The sequence below is a fragment of the Vicugna pacos genome, chromosome 2 (genome assembly GCF_048564905.1).
Source record: "Vicugna pacos chromosome 2, VicPac4, whole genome shotgun sequence".
Taxonomy (NCBI): Eukaryota; Metazoa; Chordata; class Mammalia; order Artiodactyla; family Camelidae; genus Vicugna; species Vicugna pacos.
The window spans coordinates 114,672,971-114,697,397 of record NC_132988.1 but is presented as its reverse complement, the minus strand read 5'-3'; the positions used below and the strand labels follow the sequence as shown (position 1 = coordinate 114,697,397).

General features: G+C 43.0%; 1 long non-coding RNA gene across 1 annotated transcript; it reads left to right on the top strand.

The window, feature by feature from the left end:
- Positions 1 to 9,665: 9,665 nt before the first annotated feature.
- Positions 9,666 to 24,145, top strand: LOC140688060 (uncharacterized). Its single transcript, XR_012062758.1, has 6 exons — positions 9,666 to 9,757; positions 9,912 to 10,059; positions 10,777 to 11,570; positions 12,075 to 12,183; positions 18,977 to 19,059; positions 22,863 to 24,145. It is a non-coding gene; the product is annotated as an uncharacterized lncRNA (long non-coding RNA).
- The last annotated feature ends 282 nt before the right edge of the window (positions 24,146 to 24,427 follow it).

The window sequence follows — 24,427 nt, the reverse complement described above, 5'->3', positions numbered from 1 at the left end:
AATGTTTCAGTCATGCACATACATACATATATTCATATTCAGATTCTTTTTTATTACAGATTACTACAAGATACTGAATATAGTTGCCTGTGCTGTACAGAATAAATCTGCTTTTTTTATATACAGTAGCTAATTTAATCATTCTCTCTTGACACTTTGTCTACTACTTTCTGAAACACCATCTTCTCCTGAGAACAAGCTTCTCTTTTTGCCTCCTTCTCAGTTTACTTTGATTATTTTTCCTCCCCTGATTAAACTCGAAATGTTACAATCGCCTCCCATTTACAGCTTCTTTGGTTACTGAAGGGATCCCATGCACTCCTGTCTCTATTTGACACTTTGTTGGCTTTTGGGTCCAACCCACCTTGTCTCTTTGCTGTGCACGGAGATGAAATGAAGATCAATGTGCCCATCGATACAGTCAACATTGGTCAGATGTGGTTTTCTTATCCTCCTAAGTTTAAAAATGAATGGAAGAAGAGGTTCTAATATTTTCTCCCCAGACCTCAGTGGCTCATCTTGGTTACTCTCTGAAGTACGTGCAATCCCGTTGACAACAAGGGTTTGCATTTTCCAAGCTCAGAGATGCTTTCCTTCTCTGGGCTGGTTGTATTCTGATTCTTTTTAAACAAGAAATCCCAGGACTCAAAGGGTTTTTCTACTGTCATTTTATTTTATATCCAATGCAATATCGAGTAACGTTTAGATTGTACCTACACTAACTCCTACTGTGTGTTTATGAGGTTTATAGATGAGGTCCTCGGATATCGGGGTACTATTCAACCACTCCTATCTCACTGGTAATAGGGGAACACACACACACACACACAGAGAAAGTTTTTACTTCAACCAGTGACTACATCAAAGTATTTTAGGGTCGAAAAAAGATTGATCCCAAAAAGGAACACTTATAACTATTTCTTCATTAGAATGACTTCCATGGGGAGATCTCTTTATGGCCTTTAGTAATAAAATTGAAAAAAATCAAAAAGACAACATAATTTTGGACAGATACCTGTTCCAGAGATTTTGTGACATACTCATTCAAGTTCTAACAGTATGTGGTGTGTTCTACAGAAGAGATGCAATTATCTTAAGGTATTTATTAATTTCATGTTTCATTTTCTTCCAGAAGAAAAGAAAGACTAAATTACACGATGACTGTTTCTCAGCTTTGGGGTTAGAAAAGGAAATTTAACCAGAACCTGTCAGACTCTTGTTAATCAAATGTGTTGCAGACACCAGCTGCCTTAGCATCTCCTGGTTGCTTATTAGAAACAGCAGTTCTCAGGCTCCACCCCAGGCCTCCTGAGTCAGAATCTGCACTTTTTAACGAGATGTCCAGGCGACTTACCTGTGCACTGAGCTTTGAGAAGCACTGTTCTAGAATTGTGGATATTTGGACTTTTTAACATCCAGCTGTCCGTTGCTACCATTGACTCAAATCCTGTCTGCAATAATCCTGGCCATTCGGCTCTTTCTTAGTTACTAAAAAATTGTAAGTGTAAAAATAATCTATTGAACTCAGGAACAAGGAAACAACATTTGAAAATCAGGTGAAGGGTTTGTGTGTACGTTTCGGTGCAGAACGTTTGTTACGGCAAGTAAGCACACGAGTAGACGGCCAACATCTTTAGTCATGAAGAAAACGCGAATGAAAGCCACAGCGAGACGCTGCCACACACCTCTCTGAAGTGCTCTGCTAATAGCACTGCTCCTGTCAGTACCTGACCACACTAAGGGCTGGTGAGGTTGCGGACTAACTCGGAATCTCGTACGTTGCTGGTGGGGAAGCAAAACAGCAAAATCACTTTGGAAAACAGTTCGGCAATTTCTTAGAAAGTTAAATGCACACTCACCCTGTGATTCAACAATCCTACCCCCAGCTGTTTACTCAAGGAAGTGAAAACCTATGTTCTACAAAAGCCTATATGCAAAGGTTCACAGCAGTTTCACTGGTAACCCCCAGGACCTGGAAACAACCCAAATGTCCTTTAACTGATGAATAAATGAACGGACACTGGTGTATCCACACAACAGAATGCAACCAGGCCATGAGAATCCCAAATGACATGACAACATAGGTAAATCTAAAATATATTACACATTATGCTAGTGAAGGAACCCGGATGCCCGTTTGTATGACATTGCGTAAAAGGCAGAACCATAAGGATGAAGAACTGGGGATGGTCACCGGGCCTCAGGGCAGGGGGAGCATCTGAATGCAAAGGGCAGCAGTTGTGTGTTGATGGACCTGCTCTGTCTCCGGATCTTGGTGGTGGTTCCTCTACTCAAGGCATTTGTCAAATCTCTAAAAATTGCACATCAAAAAGGATACTTCAGTGTATGTCTATGAAAAATAAATGTATGCAAATTATGTCTAGTGTACAACGCATGATCTTCACTTTTGAGCCTGCCAAGGAGACATGGCTCAACCAAAGTCATCTCACAAGCTGGACGTATAGGATGAGGCCACGTGATGGGAACTGAGGCAGCAAACGTGCGGCCCTTCATCCCTCACCATCCGCAGACGTGGAGGAGTGCGGACTGCTTCCTTTGTTTTCCTTTGATCGCGCCCCCTTCTCTGAGCTGTGTTCTCTCCTGTAAATAAGTCACAAACGTTACCACAGAAGAGAGAAATGGGAACACGGTGATTTGCATACTCTAATTAAACGGCTGTTTCATGCGCCTTCTGTCTTGGGTTATATTGGGATGGAAACAAAAGTGTGCCTCTGATTCAGAGTCTGGAGTGTTATCCTTGGGAACTGGAATGAATAAAACAGGCCAGGAAGGCTTGCTCCCTTACAACCTAAATGGGGCTGGCGTGTGGCACTGCTCGGGGCAAACACCTGGCGTCACCGTCCTTAGCGGGCTGGCCTTCATCTCAGGGAAGTAGGGCCTTTCCAGTTGGACCTCTTCCCGACAGGTGTGCAGGGAACGATGAGAGTCTGGCCCGTGGGTGAATGACTGCTTCTCATCCATGGAATTCATTTTCTTAGTTGAAATGCTGCATAATCTGGTGGAGAGGGCACTGAATTGGAAATCCAGGATACGGGGACCTTGCAAGGGCTTTGCTGCCGACACCCAGGCGAGCCCTTTCACAGCTCTGTGCCTGAAAGAACTCAATCATTATCGTGATTGGTAATTCGTAATAAAAATGCAGACGATTTACGCATGGTTTTTAAGTTTATAAAACACTTTCGCGCAGGTTAACCCTTTTAAGCCGCAGGTTCACGTCTGGCAAGAGTGGCTAAGTGGCCTTCAGCGTTTGGTTTTATAGGACTGGGAGAGCTGTCAGCTCCCATCCTTCCTTCCATCTTCATTCTGTAAAGATCTTTTAGTTAATTAAGCAGATTTGATACTGGACCGGATGTATTCCTGAATCAAAGAATTTAAAACATGGCCTTTTCTTTTTCTTTTTTAGTATTAAAAAAAAATACATTATAGATGAGTTAGTGAGGTCCAGAGAGGGGAAGAGAGTGGGTAAAGGTCATTCCACCTGTAAATTACATTCTTAGAAAATTAGGCCATAAGCCTGTGAAATATCATCTTATGGGACCTGAATGTGCTCACAACACGTGTGAAAGGGGCTGGATTGCTTTGTGTCTATCCTGACAGTGAGGGAGGATAAATAGAGGCAATTTATGAGATGCTCTGGGTTCTTTAGAGTCAGTAAAATGATTGCAAAGCAGTGGTCGATGAGACATAAAAAGCAAGTAAAAAAGGAAACATGATTACGATTGGAGTGATGGGTTAAAATTTAAGTTAGGCATATTGAAGTGGAAATCAAATGACTCATTAATATTTTTATAACTTATTGATCTCAATGCTAAATTAGAGATTGACTGTGAACCTCATGACCTTGATAAGAAATATATGTTCTCAGTCCTGTCCCCAGGGTGGCTCAGCAGTGGTGTCTTCCTGTCCCTCGGTACGTGTGTGGAAAGCATGGTCAGGTCATGGATACTCAGCACCCACGTCGTCCTGCAACACTAGGTGGTTCTTGAGCTGGGGAGGCTCGGGAGAAGCAGGACTCCCTGGAGGTCAACTGATCCCATGTCTCGAGATGGAGAAAAATTAGGATGGACTCTGAGCTACAATGAGTGCCAGAAGACAAAGAAACTTTAAAAAACTGTCGAGGGTCAAATTGCAAGGACAAAGGAGATAGTGCTAAGAAACTCCTACTTGCCAAGTTATAACAATTGAAGCATCAGACGAGAATAGTAACTCTCGCTAATTGGAATGAATTGAGTCTGTAAGGAAGCTGTGACATTCAAAGATGAAATAAGTTCATTAAAATGTATAAGATGATAATTATAATACAAAAGAAAGGTGAATGAAATTTTTAAATTGACTAAGATTGGTAGGGAACTATTGACATATATGACAGTGACATTTTGTTTTCCCAAGTACGTTTGTACAAGTAATATGCACTTTTTTTTTCCCTTAGGAAAGATGAATTATACCAGAGCAGCAAAGGCCATTTAGCTCAAGAGATTATGGACAAAAACCAAGTGGAAAGCATTCCAGTGAGTGGACACATGACAGACTGGCCCAAATTCAAGATGAAGTCCTGAGAGGTCCACTCAGCCTCTCATCTCCTACAAAATGAAGGGTCTGGAGGACTCAGCTAATTCTACTGAGATGCAAAACCTGTAAGTTGAGTGAAACTGTGATTTGAGGCTCAACATCCTGTACTAGTTTGTTAGGGCTTCTGGAACGAAGTACCACAGACTGGCTTAAACAGAAACTTCCTGTCTCTCACTTCTGGAGGCTGGAAGTCCAAGATGAAGGTGTCAGCAGGGCCGGTTCCTTCTGGAGGCTGCGAGGGAAGAGTCTGTCCCAGGCGTCTCTGCTTAGCGGAGAGACGGTTGTCCTCTCTCTGTGCGTTCATACCGACTTCCTCTGTATGTGTCTGTACCCCAATTTATTCTTCCTGTAAGGACACAAGTCAGATTACGGCCCACCCATAAAGGGTGCTTTAATTAATTACCTCTCTAAAGACACTGTCTCCAAATACGGTTTCATTGTGAGGTACTGGGGGTTAGCACTTCAAAATATGAACTTTGGGGGCATATGAGTCAGCTCATAACACATCCCATGACACAGACATAATGATGGCAAAGAGCAGAGACACCCAACGCAGGAAAAGAGGTGGCTGTGAACACTCATGGACACACTGAATCAGTCTTGCTGAGGAATATGTGCTGGGGTTTGACTCACTTTAGGGGTTCAAATTATGGCCCTGGGTGTGGTCAATTCACTGATACTTCAACAACCCCAGCTGATCAATCACAGTCTTTTTGTTTTATGTTCGATAGGTCACTGTAACCTGGAAAGATGCATTAAAGTATATGTAAGTATGTAATTAATGGAGAAATTAACTAAACCTACCGGATCACTAATCTTCTCACAGGTTGAGTATGAATATAACAATACATTTTATAAGCACTATGATGTTTTGTGAATATCACATGTTTGTGAATGTATTTTTTAAGGGTTTTTTTTTTGTATCTTTAAGATGTTTTTTTTAAAGCACTTAAGGAAATGTGTCACTGTAGGCTTATGCTTTTATTGAGATAGAGCATTTGAATAAGATTTGTAATCAACTTTTTTATCATTTAAAAAACATTTATTGAAGTGTAGTTGATTTACAATGTTAGTTTCAGGTATACAGCAAAGTGATTCAGTTATATATACACATACATAAGTATATTTTATTTTCAGATTATTTTTTCAGATTATTACAAGAAATTGAATACAGCTCCCTGTGCTATCCAGTAGGTCTTTGTTGTTTATCTATTTTATATATAGTCATGTGTGTCTGTTAACCACAAACTCCTAATTTATCCCTCTCTGCCCTTTCCCTTTTGGCAACCATAGTTTGTTTTCTATGTCTGCGAGTCTGTTTTGGGTTTGTAAATCAAATTTTTATCATTTTTTTAGATTGAATGTATAAGAGGATTTGTGAAGTTTCAATTTTGATTTATGAGTTGCACAATTTTATATTTAAATGTTTGGAGAAAATTTACTTAATATACTTATCATTCTAATTACACTGAAAAATAAAGAAAGAGCAAGTGGTAAATTTGATGGTTTACATACACAAAACCCCATTCAGAAGGAACCCTTTTAGCAGGACCCCAGAGGTGGTTTGGAGCTGGGGACAGATGTGACAGCAACATTCCTGGGCACCTACATGGGGCAGGAACTCGTGGCCCTTGCACTCAGCCCTCCCCCTCCCTCCCTCCCAGGACTCTTGGCTCTTAATTCTAGTGTAAAGGAAGGAGGCTGATATTCACTCAAATGTATCTTTCACTAACTTTATTCTTTTGCAAGATTAAGACCACTGATGGCAAAGAACAGTGATTCTGCCTCACTGGAAAACACCACGGCTGTTGCACTTCTTAAAAAGCTGGGAATGATGGAAGATAACCTGCCCCTCCAAAGAAATTTGCATCACAGTCATTCCTATGACCACTCTCTGACCTTCACAAACCCTGTGTTTCCAGATGTCCCCACCTCCTTGCCTTGGCCTGTGTTATTATCCCTTCTTGTAGGACTCTCTCCACTCACCTTCACTCAGAGATGAGCAGAGAATGGGTCTCCTCCCAAGAAAGAACTTTATAGTATAGTCAGGGCTTGTCCCCAACCTTCCAGAGTCTGCTGTTGATGAGAAAATTGATTCAATAAATTTAATTCATTTATGATGTCCAAGATTCAAGATATTACTACAGTGTTACATTATTATTTGCATTTAAAAGTAGGGAAGTGCTTAATGCTTAATTTGAAGGAAATATCTGAGTAACTAGACATGAATTCAAATCTACCTTATTAATAACTCCATGTGCCCATGACTATGCTATGTACCAAGTCCCTGATTTTAGTCGCAGCATCACTGTTCAAGGGAAACTTACCTTATAGAAATGAATGCCAGTAGCTGTCATTTTTTGGGTACCTCTTCCAGGGCTGTTTGGTACTTTGTATACATCAGTACATGAATTCCCCCCTCCACCCAGTGGTCTGTGTATTATTTGCTTAACAATGACAATGAGAGACTCAAAATGTTAAGGTATTTCTGGTAGTATTATCTGGGTAGAGCTGAAATTCAAATTTTGGCCTTAGAGACTGTAAATCTAGCTCACCTTTGGTTAAGATTCAATGTTGCTTTATGCCTTGATTTTTAGTTTCCGATTGGTGAAATAGACATAACGACGCTTACGCGAGAGGCCCATGAGAGAGCCAATAATATTAACATAAAGAGAAGGTACGCCTCTCTCCACGTGCAGCCAGGTGGCTGGGCATTTTCAACCTTCCAGGCCCCTCTTCCCTGGAAACCTCAGTTTTGAATATATTTATGTTTATGGTTACATTTGCATTTAAAGCTATACAACCATGAACGCTCGAGGTGAGGTCTTTCCTGTAGCTCAGTCTGGATGGGGCACAGTGTGGATGGATGGTGATGTGGGTACCCTCTTCCCCTTAACTTGGCCTTGGATCAGGATCTAGGTTTCCCACTGTTCAGAGTAGGGTTACTGGATGAAGCAAACACTAGTACAGAATGTCCAGTTAAATTTAAATTTCAGGTAGACAACATTTATTTTTGGTGTAAGTGTGTCCCAACATTTGTATACAACATCTGGGATGTACATACACAAGAAATAATTTGTTTACCTGAAATTCAGATGCGGCTGGGTGTCTTGTATTTTATCTAGCCACCCTAACCATAAACCCTAGGACCAGATCTGGCAGCTCTCACCAGAGTCGGGCCCTTCCCAGGCAGAGAACCGATGAGTCAGCAATTAACTGACCAGTAGACAGAGTCTGCGGCAGGCACTGAGGGTCAGCCTCAAAGATAAAAAAGACGGAAAGACAGGCACAGTGGACAAGATCAAACACCTCCAGGCCTCCTGGAGGGCTTGGCCCGCGTGCAAGAGGACAGTCTTTCCTCTCATCTGATGGTGACCTGTTTTTCCTCTTTCATTTAAAGAAACAATTTTGGTTTTGTGCTCATCTCGAACTTGGGAAGCTTCTGGACAGATAGCAACTCAACTAATTGCTATGTTTTTTTCTCTTATGGGGTCACTTATATTTTTTTCTCTTATGGGGCCCCTGGATCTATCAAATCAGTATCATTTCATGGGGAATCAACTCTGCAAACTTTCAGTTGTTAACCACTCTTTTTAAGTACACTAACATATGCAAAAAAAAAGCATCTTTCTATTTTCACATCTTATTTGGTTTTTCTAAATTTAATCCAAACTGGAAAACTGAGTCCTATCCAGTCATTTAGGTGGTCTCTTTGGGGTAGTGCATTTTCCTTAGAGTTGAATGTTCAGTCTTTCAGATTATTTTCCCGTTACCCCTGCGGGTTTAGTGCAAGGTGTGCATTCATTAATATTTATTTAAAAAATGAAAGGTACCCCATTTGTCTACACCCACGTCCATAAATGACAAGTCAGCTATCATAATAACTGTGTCTGTAGCTGCCGTGAATGGGGCATTTAGTTATATGATTTCTAACTTTTGAAGCGTCCTGTTACATTTCACAAATAGAGAATCCAGGGTTCAGATGAGTTAATTTTGCCTGAGGTCACACAGATTAAATGTTAATAATGGTAGAGCTGAGAATAGACCCAGATATGTCAAACCTTAAAGTTTTCTCTTCTATTATCCTGCCTTTCAACTAACCAAAATAGTGCTTTAGTTTTACAAGGTGCTTTGATGTACTTTGGGAAATGTGAAGTGAATTGAAAAGAACTCTCGATTTGATGTCAGCATGCACAGATCTAAAGCAGGGCTTCTCCAGCTCAGCGCCACCAACATTTCGCCTGGACGATTCTTTACTGTAGGGAGTTGTGTTTGTGCATTACTTACACCAATAGCTTCAGAAAGGTGAATATTGCAAGGTGTTTAGCGTCATCCCTGGTCTCTGCCCACTAGACACCAATAGCGTAATTTCCCTGCTGTGACAGTGTGCAATATGCAAGCATCACCAAATGTCCCCTGGAGGCAAAATCATCCTTGCTTGAGAACCAGTGGTTTAACTGGATACTGAACCACGTGTGAGATCTTGATCAGTTCATTTTACTTCTCGGAGCTCAGCACCTCCACTGCAGAGCAGAAATTACAGCATTTGCCCACCTCATCAGGTCAGCGCACAGCTCTGGTGAAATTACACGAAACCACGTTGATGGAGGCCAACCGAGTGCAAGATGTCCCTGCAGACTGCACAGGTTCTTGCCTGGCCCACCGTCAGCCCTGTGGATGCTAGCACTACCTCCATTTTACGGATGTGGAAAGAGAGTCTCAGAGAAGTGGGGTAACATGTTTAAGTTCACAGATTCAGCAAGCATGAGCGGGTAGAGTCAAATGCAGCTTAAGTTCAAAACAGATGCGTTGAAAGATGTGAAGTGGTCTGGTCCGCTCTAACCTATGGCCTATGTGGAAAATTTGAAGGGCCGTTCCATTTGTTTATTTGGTGCATATGATCACCTTGCAATAGGACAAACAACCACAACTTTTATTTATTTTTTGCTCAGCCAGGCAGTCAGAGCAGGGGAGAAACTGGGAAAATAAGTACATGTCCTGAGCTGTACAGTGTCCTGAGCTGACATTCCTCAAGTTCCATTGTGACTATGCGAATGGACATTCTACCTCACAGAAAGGACGCAGCCCACAGACAATCACAGAGATGCCGATATAATCACTTCTTTTAAAATGAAAAGATGATACTTGATTCACGTGACAGAAGAAGGTAATGCTCAGCCCCTGGATCTATCAAATCAGTATCATTTCATGGAGAATCAACTCTGCGAACTTTCAGTTTTTAACCATTCTTTTTAAATGGTTCTCAGTAATTCCACTGTTGTCATCATTTAAAAATAAATGTAATTTGGTGCTGTCTTCAGGGATTGAACAGGAAAAAAATGGTATTGTTTTGGCCAAAGAGAGAGAGAGGAAGATTACCGGAGGAAGGAAGTAAAGAAGGAAGGAAGGAAGGAAGAAGGAAGGGATATTAAAAAGGAAGAGTATGAAAACCATTCTAAGAAATTACAGGTAAGGAAGCTACAAGCCAACATCTTTTTCTTTACAGGAAGAAAAAGTGTGTTTAAAAATGTGCTGAGTCTGCTGAATGCTTGGGAATAATCACCCCTTGGACCTCCTAGAAGTGCAATTCAGTTGCAGACAGCCAGCCTCCTGGCCCAGACCTAGTCTTTCAGTTCATAAGGACGGGGGAGAGGGGGTGTGTAAACATGACAAGGTAGCTCCCACCTGGAAGAACATGCAGGAGCCGGAACAGAGGGCCCTGCGCTCCCACAGCCAGAGGGGTTCCCAGCAAGGGAAGTGAAGCTCCGTCCGGAAGAAAGAGGTGGCTGCACCATGGCTTCTATAAGCTCTCCAGAGTCAGGAACTCAGATCCGAGAGTCAGGCACAGGAAGCGGGGGTTGGGGGTGGGGGAGGGCATGCCAGAAATTCAGCTTTCCGGATTTTTTTTAATTGTTATTTTCTTCCCTCCTGGGCCCAATCACTGGTCCTTTTCATTCACTGTGACTGGTTTAGCCAGATGCAACCGTCGCATGTTCTAGAGTAGAAATCAGAATGATGCCTAGAATGAGGACTCAGTTTCTGCTCTGCCCCGAATTAGTTTTGTCATTTTAGGCAAATGAAACGATCTACTTTACTAGGCATGTATTTCCTTACCAATAATAGGATGATATTGTAACTTTGCAGCTGATTACTAGTCTCCCACCTTTATTTTTTTTTTCCTTCTAGCTATGAGATCTATTTATCAAGTGAAACATACCTCACCTGGAATTTGGATCTCGGAACTCCATTACAGGGAACACAGACAAGCAAGAGCTGAGTTGGCTGGCCTGGTTGGCTGAGCAAAGTTCAGAGAAATGAGTCAGCAGGGCTTCCTGCCCCAAGGGGACTCCCCTGGGGGTTTCTGAGGCATCAGGCAAAGGGATGCAGAAATCCCCAGGCATTTTATCCGCAAGGGTCGTTCACATCCTCGTAAGTCTACTCTGTACATGAAAAGAGAGCATGTAAGGAAAAACACCGAGCAGAACTGGAAGTGCATGGTTTTGTTATGACAATGATTGTGATCTTTGGCTGGTGCCGAAGGCCCTTGCTTCCGACCGAGAGAGGCACGTGGGCTGCTGGCTTCACACAACATTGGCAAGGACAAAACCCAAGGCAAGCTTCGGGAAGGCGGCCCAGCTTTCCTCTGTGAAAATAAGAGCTTCAGAAAGTATTGAGCAACTCAGGAAGGAAAAAAAAAAAAAAAAAGAGAGAGAGAGAGTGAGTAAGAGACTGAGCTGAGCGGCTTTTCTTAGTAAAGTATTTCCTCTAATTGAAAAGCATATCACAGAAGCCAGGGCGATCAGGAAGCCCCCTGACTGGGGTCAGTCATGAGCCGATGCCCTCAAATTCTTCTCACTGCTGGATCAGTGAGGGAGGGAAAGGCTTGCTGGGACCGGCCCCCTCCCTCTGGCGACCTGGAAGAAGGACAGAGAGGCTTCCCTGTAGGACAGCTCATCCCACTGGGCTCCTCGCAGTCACAGGTGGGGATTTACTCACTCACTCACTCATTCATTCACTCATTCGGTGAGAAATAGTGCCTCTGCACACAGTAGAGAACACCTTTATATCCTTTCTCCAAGTTCACCAGCTGGTGAATTCCCCGTGTGCCAGGCTTTAGAACACAGAGGTAAGCAAGGTTTCACAGGTTCACCCATCTCTGAAATCCATCAGGGCAGCAGTAGCGTCCTCCCTGAGAAGCCTGCCTCAGCCTCCTAGTCCAGGTGAAACGCTCATCCAGGTGCTCCCTGCAGTGCCTGCGTTCACCAGTGCCATCACATCCCCTGCAGTGGGAGCTCCAGGAGGGTGGAGCCCGGGGCTCTGCCGTCCACAGCTCTGGTCCCAGAGAGCTCACTATGACCCCCTGGCACTGGTGTGTAGTAAGCGTTCAATAAACAGTGGCTGGGAGAATTTAGCAGTACCGTCACAGCATCCAGTTCTTACCTATTCTTCCCTCCTCTACCCTCCCTGCCGGCTGTGAGCTCCAGAAAGGTGAAGCCCCGCCTCTTCCTTCCTGACCTCAAGGGAACTGTCCTTTCTAGCGAGGGGAAGTGAGCCTGGTCTGAATTCAAATCTGGGATCCTGCCACATCCTGCAGTGAGTATCCTGTTTTAATTTCCTCATATCTACACATGAAAATGAAGACACATTTCCACATCCAGAGCTTTTTAGAAAGTGTAGAAAGAATGCCTGTGACCTGCCGAGGACACGCTGTAGCAAACGATGGGCACACAGTAATTACTCACTATTAATAGAAACTTCAATTTGTTTAAGCTTCTAAAGCTCATTGAATTGCTGAGAAAACAGTCTCTCTAGAGAACTTCTGCATACACGCCTGCCAGACTCACCAGTTTTTAGCATTTTGCCACGTTCGCTTCATCATCTTCTCTTTATATAAATAGATATACAAATATATACACACACATACATATATTATGCAGATATGTGTGTGCAAATTATGAATTCTAAAATGATGATTTGTTTTTCCGAACCATTTGAAAGCAGATCACATGCATTCTGCGGTTTTCCTTCTTACTATTTCAGTCTATAATTCCTAAGAACAAGAATGTTCTCTTAAATAACCACAATACTGTGACATTTAGGAAATGTGACATTATTACAATGCTTTCATCAAATTTACCTTCCAATGTCCCATATTTGTTAATTGTCTGGTTAGTATCCTTGAAGCCCTGTCCCCTTCAGTACAGGATCTGGTCCGTTTAGTGGCCATGTCTATTTAGCCTCCTTCAATCTGGAAGGTTTCTCAGTTCTTCCCACTTCTGTACGTTGACCTTTTTGAAGAATCCAGGCCAGTTGTCGGCTACTCTTCAGTGCACGTTTGTCCCATGTTTCCTGATGATTAGATTCAGGTTATTCATCAGTGGCAGCGTTTCCTCCTCAGTGCATCCCATCCAGAGGCTGCGGTCACCCCACCGCTGCTCATTGCTAAGGGTGATTTTGATCACACAGCCAGCACGTCATCTGTTTTCATCACTGAATAGTGACTGTCTTTCCCTTCTCAATGAATGACCCTTTGAGACCGTGCATGTATTCTCTTCCTCACCATGTTTCCCCCAGACGGGGCCTCTGTCGATGACTCTTGCCTAACTGACCCTCCGCAGGATGGCTCGGCAAGGGGACTGCGGTGCGCCACCACCCTCCCCGTTTTTATCACAGGCTTTCCGCTATAAGAGAGAATGGTCTGAGTAGGCAAGGTGGCGCATCTAAAGACACTTATCCTATTGTCAGAAGGAAATGGGGGCCTGGGGTGCTGGTAAGAGATGAGGCTGGAGATGAAGGTTTGTATGTTAACCCTCGGAGAAGCCCTGAGAAAGTGTGGGAACAAAGAGAGGAATGAGGCTGAGGAAACGTGGGGCGTTCTGCGTGAGAAACAACGAAGATGCAGTTGCAGGAGGCTCAGTGGTGCAGAGAAACTGAGCAGGAGCTGCGGGTCCCACTCAGGCCACAGTTAAATGGTTGAGGAAAGTCCCTCTACCCTTGACTCCGCTTGTTCTTCCATTAAACGGTGACCATCCTCCTGATCTCATAGCGTGTTCCTGTGTTTTAGACAGACTTTGGATCCAGAGTGCCAAGCACACTGCTTAACATCACGTGTGTGCTCACTAAATGCCCCTTCCCTTCTTCTTCCCTTTGTGTTGTTCAGACATTGCCATGGAAACACGTCTCCGCTTACATTGATGTCCCTTTAAAAAGTTTGCAATTGCTTTAAAAGCTTGTTTTTTTTTTTTCAAATCTAAAATGAGAAATTCTACATTTAATAACATATCATATTTCCTGCTAACAGTAAATTCAATGCAGGGCCCAGGCCACCTCTGAACTCAACTCGAAAGTCTCAAGAGATGCTTACACTTCAAAATTGTTTTAATTATTTTTGGTAAATTAAATATAACAAACTAATTATTTTGCATGATGATAATGATATCACCGTTTTGTTATCATCAATAAAATACGTTACCAATAATTACTACTTTTAAAGGTGGATAGGTAGTATTTGCCAGGCCCTTTTCCAGAAGCTTTAGAGGATTATTTCTAATCCTCACAGCTGCCTTGTCAATATTCTTTCCGTTTTACAGATGACGACACTGAAACTCAGAGTGTACGTGTGATCTGCTGAAGGTCTTATTGTTGGAAAGGGGTAGGCCAGGCAGTAAATATACTCTGTCTCCAGAATGTATACACTTTGCAGTCCAGATTACTTCCAGACAATGATTTGAAAACATCACGTTCTCCATCTGCTTCTTCTGAACTGGGCTTAGCATAGACGCAGGTGTAATCAATTATCTAACTGATCCAGAGGCGGTTATTCCTTGACAAACGTCCTGTGCTCCCCCTTCATTTCCCACTTGCTCTGGCAATTAGGTTGAGGCCAAGGGACTCCTTCTGTCCGAAGAATCTGAAACAGAATGATACACGTTACTTCCATGGAGAGGCAGGTATAAGGTGTGTTTCTTCTCCCTTTTCCTCCCTGTGCTGAGGAGACCCTAAAAACGGCATGTTACGGTGGCTCTATTATAGATGAAGAGAGCATGTATCCCTGAGTCGCTGGATGAAGGAGCATCCCAGACAAGCCGCATTAGACTTTGCATGGGGAAGAAACCAACTTCTGTTGTGCTGAACCACTGTGATCACAAAGTTTACTTGTTACTGGAGCACAGCCTCGCCTACCCTGACTGACACACTAGGGATTCCGTTTTGATGGCTAGTTACCATGGGAAACATAAGAACCTTATTGTTTTGGGTGCCAAGGGAACTAGAGGACTCCACTTACTGTCTTCAAGATAAAAATTGAATGACATAGGCTTTATATCCTTTTTAAAGGCAAATCGATCATGGTCGTCTTCTTTTGAACAGGGGGTGAAGGTTTAAAGAAAAACATATAGAGGTTTAAAGAAAAAGGCATGGGTATCATTTTTTTTGAGATTAAATTCAGCTGAGTAGAAAAAAAAAAGAATCCTCTCCTCCAACCCAGAATGCTAGAAGAAGACAACTGCCAGAAGAGGCAGGTGCATACTTGGGAGAGCACGTTTGAAATTTTGTTCCCTTCAAAAGCATCTGCAAACATCAGAATCTGAAAGAAAGGAATCACAACTAATGAGACGCTGCCTGATTAGAGAAAATCATTTTTAAAATCACCGTGGGTTTTCACTTTTGTGCCAGAAGGCTGAACTTTGTCTGAATCTTATTAATAAGAGAGTGATGCCAAGATAACTAGGATGGATAAGGGATAAATACAGTTTGACTTGGTTCAGCTACAAACATCACATGTTCTGAAAGATTATTATGAGTGACTTTCAAATTTGTGTAACTCTTTCATAAAGTAGGTTTTTGTTGGACTATAAAAATATTTTTCAATTTCCCTGGATGAGAAATGGCAAAAGAGGTTAATTAAAAGTCAACTGAAGACTACTTAGGCACTTAAATGTGTAATTTCTTGAGCTTTGAACTTAAATAGCTCAGACTGTAAAAGAGCTGACTATCATGATTCACGCCTTTACTCTTTAAACATTGTTTCATATTTCCTTGGTTCGATTTAAAATCCTATCCTAAAAGTTTGCAGAATCCTAGGTTTTTAATAAGCACGTCCTCATTTAGATGAATGAATGAATCTAAGTTTGCAAGCAAAGAGATGACTAACTTCAAGAGAATCTCTACGGAACCCCAGAACACTAACTGCAGGTTTCTACAAAGATTTTTCACTCATGCTCTCTCTCCAGCCTCTCTGCCCTCCACCCCCACCACCTTCCCTGGCCCTGGGTGGGATTACCCAGCTGGTACCCATCTGTCAGAATCCTACTCATGGTTCAAGATCTGGTTCAAACTGTTATTGCTCCTGGATGCCTTTCTGACTGTGATGGTCTCTTTTTCTCTTGATTTTCTATTACTTTTTGGATGAATCACTCGTCACCTCACAAAGTTTGCATTGTCTTGCTAATTGTCTTTTACTACTTACATGCCTTATCTCTGCACCTACACTGGAGATTTCCTGGGATCGGCCCGTCTACCCAGTGCTCTGTAGGGCAGCCCTAGCTGGGCCTTGATAGTGGAAGGAATTGCCAAGGCTCCCACGTGGCGCCTACAGTCAGGATCTGCGTTTGGCTCAGTCTCTACTAGTAAGTTACTCTTTTCATAAAAAGGAGGAAGACTATTGCGAATGTTAACTAGTATGTATACAATACATGAACAGCAAGTTCACACTGTATAGGGAACTATAGTCAATATCTTGTAGTAACCAATAATGAAAAAGAATATGAAGAGGAGTACGTGTATGTACATGGATGCCCGAAGCACTATGCTGCACACCAGAAACTGACACACTGTAAACTGACTATACTTCAATTAAAAAAAAAAGAAAAAGAAAAAGAGAAGGCATGATACGCATGAATATGTAAGAATCTCCGACAGAAGGTCAGTATACAAAGTGCAAGGCAGCTGTGGGCTCTTGTGACTGAGTGAGACAGAAAATTCCAGAACCTGGATAACAGAGAATTCTAGGCAGGGTTTAAAAGTCATCAGGAGGTATTTTCAGAGTGTACTGTAGAAAAATAATCAAATCTTGTTTATTAATATTTAATGTTAACTTTGAACATATGTTAAAGGAAGATTAAGAATTTTCTGCCATCACTAATAGAGTCTGAGAAACTGTGCTCATTATGGCCAAGCCAGTTGTGTGATACGGCAGGTAAGCCTTGTGTTACCTTTAAGAGCACCTTTCAGAATGTTTAAGACTTTGAGGCCTTCAGCGACTCTCCAGGCTTCAAGCCATCATACGTATTTCCCGCCCGCCTGGAAGCACCCTTCACTTTACCAGGATAGCTTCTCTGCCAAGAATTTTCTTGTTTTATTTTGCTTTGTGTGTTAATCTTTCCCAGGATAACTTCACACCTCTCCTTAAGCCTCCCCTCTTCTGAGAAGCAAAGAATTATCTTCTCCCATCTTCCTTCCTCACCCCCAGTTAAGTTAGTTGCTTCTGTCATATGCGTTCTTCCACCTGCTAACGCTTTCCTGCTGTAATTTCTTACATGCTCACCCCTCTTTCTTGCCAGAGTAAAGCTCTGTGAGGGCAGAAACCAAGCCTGTCTTCTTCGCTGCCGAATCCTTCTTCCCTTGAACAGTGCCTTGATAGATTAGGCACTCCGAAAACGTTTGTTGCCAAAAAAAGGACACCTTCCTCAAACTTCGGGAGAGAAAGGAAGAAATCCAGGCAAAGAAAACTACAGTCTTGTCTTCCAGTTGTATCTGGCTAGAGCTGACCACATTATTGAAGAAGAGATTGACGTTTCCATTAGAAATCTACTGTGCAGTATTTATAGCATAACGCATTGATCAGAAAGATAGTAAACAATTTAGAGTTCTCATTTTGTGGGTGAATTGTATTCACTTTCAACTACATGGGGTGTGTTATCCTAAAGCTTCCCGTTAAAGAATCTGAACAAATCGTTTTATAGAGCTATGTCTAGATTCTGCGGCTCCCACCTGATTATTGCTGCCTATTTTTGTCCCCAGAATGCAGACTACGTTTAAGTGTCCACCTTAGACAAAGGCAGCCATGACTAAGAATTGTTAGTAGCACAAACTCATAGTTGCTGATCACTTATTATGTCAGTCACCATATTAAGTTATTGTCATCAGTTACTGAAGACTTCAACCCTCGTATGAAGTCAGTACTATTATTATCCCAATTCATTAATCTATTCACCAGACACGTGTTGAGTTCCTGCCCCATACAAGGCATTGAAATAAGCATCAGGGAATACAGTAGGGATTAAAGTAGGTGTAAATTTTTGCCTTCTTGAAACATGCACCCTAGTGGAGCAGAAGATAGAAATAAGACAAAAATCAATTGTGTTAAATGTTGAATGTCATAAGTAAGCGTAGCAAGGGAGGGAAAAGGGGGTGCTGGGCTCTGCATTTGCATGGAGCGCTCAGAGAAGGCTTCACTGATAAGGGACATGTGAGCAGAAATGGGAAGGAGGAGGAGAGGGAGGCATTCAGATATCCGGGGAAGAACACTTCAGGCAAATGGAAGAGCACGCACAGAATCCCGAGGTAGGAGCAGGTGGAATATCTGGGGCCAGGAATGAAGGCAGCGTAGCTAGAATATACGAAGTGAATGAACAAGGCGGCAACTGTGAAGGAGGGACCGGTTGCCTGGGGTCTCACGGGTTATTTGGAGGATTGAGGGTTCATTCTGAGTGACAGAATGTGTTGTTGGGGGTTTTGAGATGAAAACCACATGAGCTGGCTAACAGCTTGGCCCGTCGGAGGTCCCCAGCTGCTGCTCTTCAGCTGCGAGGCTTCTTCAAGCCGCCCTGCTTTCTCACGCCTCTTGGCTCCTCCCAAGCTGCCCTTTCTCTTGGAATTGCTGCCTTTCTCCGGGGTTCAGATGAAGCACTCTCTTCTTCAGAAACCTTTCCTCTGCCACCTCCTGCTAGTCTCATTTAGACGTCCCTTCTCTGTGTTCCTGCTCACACCATATTAGTGTTTTTCAAAGATACTTGATGCAAGGAAGAGACGCATTTTACTTCGTGACTTGGTACACAAACCTCCACATTCACAGCCTCCAACACAATTGAAACACACTTGTTTCACCGGATGCTTGCATCTTTGCTGCTGTGCAACACACACTGGTATATTCTGGCCTGTTTTATTTCTTTTTGTTAAAATGCTGTCTGCAGCCTACCAAACTGATTTAATGACCTGCCGATGGGTCTCAACATACAGCATGAAAAACACTGCCCTCTACGGACCCTCATTAACACACTCGGCTCACAATACTGACATCATTAGTGCACTTGTCTGTTTCCCCTGGCAGGCAGTAAACTCTGAGGGTAGAGAGCATATCTTATTCTTACTTTTTCTTCTATTTTAGCACCAGTAAATGTCTGAGGAATGAATAAGTGAGTGCGTGCATGCTCTGAAGTCTTGACAGCTGTCTACTTGGAGTTTGAAAAGGTAACCAAGTTCCCAGGACATTGAAATGTTTACATTAGACTTCATGGAAGTTTCTCCCTTGCCCAATGGCTGTACGCCTCCATTGTGCCTTGGATGCCAATGGTAAGGTCAGCCCAGGAGTCTTACTGCTCTGGAAAGTTCTCTTTTCCCACTTCATGTGTGTTGTCAGGACAGGAGCTACCACGATCATACAGAGCTATTTGTCTGGCCTTAGATGACGGCCCAAGGGTGGGCACCCAATAGGAGGTGAGCTGTTTTCTAAGTCTGGACCAGAAGGAATGTGAGTCAGTCTGTCCCCAGAGACTGGGAGACATGTTTCCTGCTACACGGAGCAAGCCCATCTGTAGCAAGAGAGTGAGGGTGATGCAGGGACTATAGGCACAAGCAGGAGTAGAGACTGAGAAAGAGGACACATTGTAGCAGCGTCCTGAGCCCCTGGTTCCAGTTGGTATATATATATATATATATATATATATATATACACACACACACACACACAATGGAATACTACTCAGTCACAAAAAAGAATAAAATAATGCCATTTGCAGCAACGTGGATGGACCTGGAAATCGCCATTCTAAGTGAAGTAAGCCAGAAAGAGAAAGAAAAAATACCGTATGATATCACTTCTATGTGGGATCTAAAAAAAAAGACATATGAACTTATTTACAAAACAGAAGCAGACTCACAGACATAGAGAACAGACTCATGGGTACCAGGGGGTAAAGAGGGTAGGAAGGGATAAACTGGGAGTTTGAAGTTTGCACCCCTAGGGAATGATGGAAATGTTACGTATCGTGATTGTGGCGGTGGTTTCATAGGTGTGTACATCTATCAAAATTCATCACATTGTACGTCTAGAATATGCATGGCTTACTGTAAAGAAATTACACCTCAACAAAGTTGTTTAAAAGAAAACAATGGGCCCTATGTTTCTCCCATTAAGTCATTTAACCCTGTGTTCAAATGCCTCAATATTTGGTGGACACCAAATTCCCCTTTTACTTTTGCCAATTTGATGTGGGTTTCCGTCACTGGGAAACAGAATTCCCAGATCACACATATGACTTGTCAGATTCCTAGACGAGCATCTGGTCAGGTGCACAGTGACTGGTGGTTGTGACTAAGACTCTTTTCCAGACACCACCATCACCCCAAGTCAACCAGGAAGGCAGCCACGGAATGTTTTGCTTGGGAGGACAAAGATTCTTCAGTTTAGACCAAGAGACACAGCCAGGTTGCTCTGGAAAGTAAAGGAGGAGGGTTTTTTCTCCCCACTTATACACTAGAAGAGCTTGGAGAAATCATTTTACACAATGCATGATGGTGTTTTGTTCCTCAATATTTTCATCGATAAAATCAACACAGTTCTAAGTTTTCTTTTGCAGATTTAAAAGATCCCAAATGTGAAGAATATAGCTCATTTTTGACAAAAAGTAACACTCAGTATCAGTCTTTTGACCCCTCCTTTTCTTGTAAAAGTCATGAGGTAGCCTTCTAATTTTTCAGTCATGCTCCTTTTTAAGAGTTAATTGTCTTTGGTAAAGCAGAGATGTCCTATGACCCAACTGTTACTTTTTCTTTAGTTTTCTAGTCTCTTCTCATTTGCTGAATTGCTCAGACTTCCCATGATTTGAATGTTTGGTCTGAGTCATAAATAGTGGTGATGACACCACATCAAATAAAGATGGTTTCATTTTTTAGAGCCGTCCTGGAAATGACTTGCTAATGGCCCAACATGGCGCTAGGCAACACGCATTTCCCTGGATAGAGCAACTTCCCCCATCGACAATTACTGCCTTAGCAAAATTGCTTGTCCCTCTTTCCCAGATGGATAATGAAGCAGCTTGTCTTGTCAGAGCCTGATGCTGAATTGTCAGGAAAAACTGAGTTTCGGAACCTGCGAGAATCTCGCAGCGGCCAGCATCTCACCGCGGGAGGCAGCCAGTGTGGCTGCCAGATTTGACTCCTCACTTGCGTGTGCTCGCCTGGGAACCTCAGGATCCTACCTTTGAGCCCTGGGGTGGCCTGTGTCATTGCAGCCCTTCGGGCCGAGGTGGCTTGGTGCTGGGACAGTGTCCTGAAGCCTGGGCACGCTGGCACAAAGCCCTGTCTGCATCCTGGCCCAGAAAAAAGCAGCGGGTGGAAAACATGGCGGTGCTGGTAGTTCCATGTCTTTCTCCTGTGTCTGAAGAGCCCCAGCACCTGGAAAAACAGTGCATAGAATTGTAGGTCAATGAAGACAGAGAACTGCAGAAGAAGTTGAATATAATCTAGACCCGGGTTCTCAATGGGCAGAGGTGGGGCTGGGGTAGATTGGGAGAATGAAGATGGGTCAAAATCTCCTGTGGATTTTGTCCATATTATCCAAGACCCTCTGCTTTGAATTCTGGCATTCAAGGAGGCTGTCAGGATTAATTTCTCCCTGGTTGTTCCATTTGCAATTAAACGGATCTCCCAGATGACTTCAGTATCATTACCTCTCAGAAACGTAACTTTCCTCCAGCCCATTCCTCCCTGGAAACCCCCTTTACTGTCATGGCCATGGATTCAATTACAGTGTTCTTACATTACATAGGAGAGAAAACTGGGTGCTGGTGGAGTTGGCCCTGGAATTTGGTGCTCGGGCCTCTTGATTAGTTTTTTGATTGACTTTTAGTTTTTTATTTTTGAAGTATAGTCACTTTACAATGTTGTGTCAGTTTCTGGTGTACAGCACAATGCTTCAGTCACACATGAATATGTATATATTCATTTTCATATTCCCTGATATTGTAAGCTACTACAAGATATGGAGTATAGTTCCCTGTGCTATAAGCTTTCTTTTCAATATTATGCCAACCCTCTCAGACTCAGAACCCTCTACCCCACCCCACCTCACAATCTCCTTGTGCCCCAAGAAGAGACCATACTCCCCTTGCAATCAATGCCACGGCTACGGAGAAAACGGCTTTGAGATCACTTAGCTCGTTCACCTCCTGCTTTTCTGCAGACTCTGACTCAAGACTCAAAGGAGGAAAGTGGGGTCCTTAAGATGAACAAGCCTGTTAGTGAAAGAAGGAGGCCTAGCGCTTACGTTGATGTAACGCAGTTTGCTTTGCTTTGTCTGATCATGTTCACCACTTCTTTTTATTTTTTATTAAGTATAGTTGACTTACAATGCTGTTAGTTTTTGAGGTACAGCATGGTGTTTCAGTTACACATATATGTGTATTCTTTTTTATATTCTCTTCATTATAGGTTATTGCAAGTTATTGAATATAGTTCCCTGTGCTGTACAGCAGGGTCTTGTTGGTTATCTATTTTACGTATAATAGTCTGTATTGGTTAATCCCAAACTCCAAATTCATTCCTCCCCCAATATCCCCTTTGGTAACTGTAAATTTGTTTTCTATGTCTGTGACTCTATTTCTGTTTTGTAAATAAGTTCATTTGCCTCATTTTTTTTTAGATTCCACATATAAGTGATATTATATGACATTTGTGTTTCTCTGACTGACTTACTTCACTTAGTATGATGATCTCTAGGTCCATCCATGTTGCTGCAAATGGCGTTAATTTTGTTGGCTGAGTGGTATTCCATTGTATACATATATCACAATTTCTTTATCCAGTCATCTGTCCATGGACTTTTAGGTTATTTCCATGTCTTGGCTATTTAAGTAGTGATGTTATGAACATTGGGGTGCATGTATCTTTTCAAATTGGAGTTCTCTCCAGATATATGCTAAGGAGTGGGATTGCTGGATCATAGGGTAAGTCTACTTTTAGTTTTTAAGGAATCTCCATACTGTTTTCCACAGTGGCTGCCCCAAATTACATTCCCACCAACAGTGTAGGAGGGTTCCCTTTTCTCCACACCCTCTCCAGCATTTATCGTTTGTGGACTTTTGAATGATGGCCATTCTGACTGGTGTGACATTCATTACTGCTGTCAGGTATCTTTTTGTGATGTGATCAATATTAATTTAAAAACGACATACGGATTTGCGGCACAGATCACCACACTGTATTGTCATCTCAACATCATGCGTGTCCAGGGTGAAAAAGGAAAGATCCCTCCTTTCAAGGATCCTACATACAGGCACAGAGGTTGGAGGACGTGTACTACGGCAAAGCTACTCAAGAGTGCAGTCAGCTATGGTAGTGTTGTTCATGCAGAATTAAAAAAAAAAAAAAGAACAACCACATTAAAAAGCTGCAGCAACCAGTGTTGATACGGAAACACTGTGGACTTTTCCCTGATACTCGTTCTACGCGATGACAGCGTCTCTGTTTTCCTCTGGGGAGTCATCCCTCCCGTCTCATCCACGTGATCTGAGCACATCAGGAGGAAGGACTGTGACCCAAGACTCGCGTGTTCGATTTCTTGGTGCAACTGTAACAAATTACCACAAGCTTAGAGAATTATAATTCTGGAGGTCAGAAGTCCAAAATGGTTCTCGTGGGGCTAAAATCATGGTGTCGGCAGGCAAGGCTGACTCCTTGCAGAGGCTCCAGGAAAAGAACACGTTCTCTGTCACCTCCAGCTTGCACTTCCTGCTGGCATTCCTTGGCTTGTGGTTACTTTGATCACCGATTCCATCATCGCATTGCCTGACGTCTGACCCCTCTGCCTCCCTCTTATAAGAGCCCTTGTGATTACCTCGGGTGCACCCCGATCATCCACGATAATCTTTTCATCTCAAGATCCTTAACTTAACCACATCTGAAAGGTCTCTTTTGTCATGGAAGTTATGATAGTCATAGTTTCCTGGGACTATTGAACATCTTTGGGGCGCTGTTAACTAGCCTACCACAATTTATCAATCAAAGCATCAAATTCTCCCAGCAATTGTCGTCGTTTGGGTGAGCAAGTGACTCCAAACAGAGGGACTCCTGGGACTCGTGCAGGCGCTAACAGGAAGAGGCTCTCCCCCCAGCCCTGGGCTGGGGGCATTGGGAAGCACCTGCCTGCTTCACCGCAGCCCCCCTGCCAAGCCACGGGCAGGGCTCGTCTCCCAGCGAGAGTCACTCCACTGACTGAGTCTCTTGGTCGGGTCTACAGCTGGACTTTCTATTTTGGAAGTAAATGTGCTTCCATTTGCCGAAACTGGTCGATATTCTTTTTGTCATGTGCAATCATAGAAAGTCCTCTTCGTGATCAACAATATAATTTTATTGTGTTCTTACTTTCTACCCAGGGTCCTCCTAAGGGTTCTACACAGACCACCTCACTCTGCCCTCACACAGCCCTGCAGTAGCCTGGGGCCTGTCACTGTCCTCGCTTTGTATGTGGAAGTTTGAGGCTTACGCAGTTTGAGGGTCCAGCTCAAGGACACAGAACAGCTTAGCAGGATGTCCTGGATCTCACATTCTGTTTGCAGAG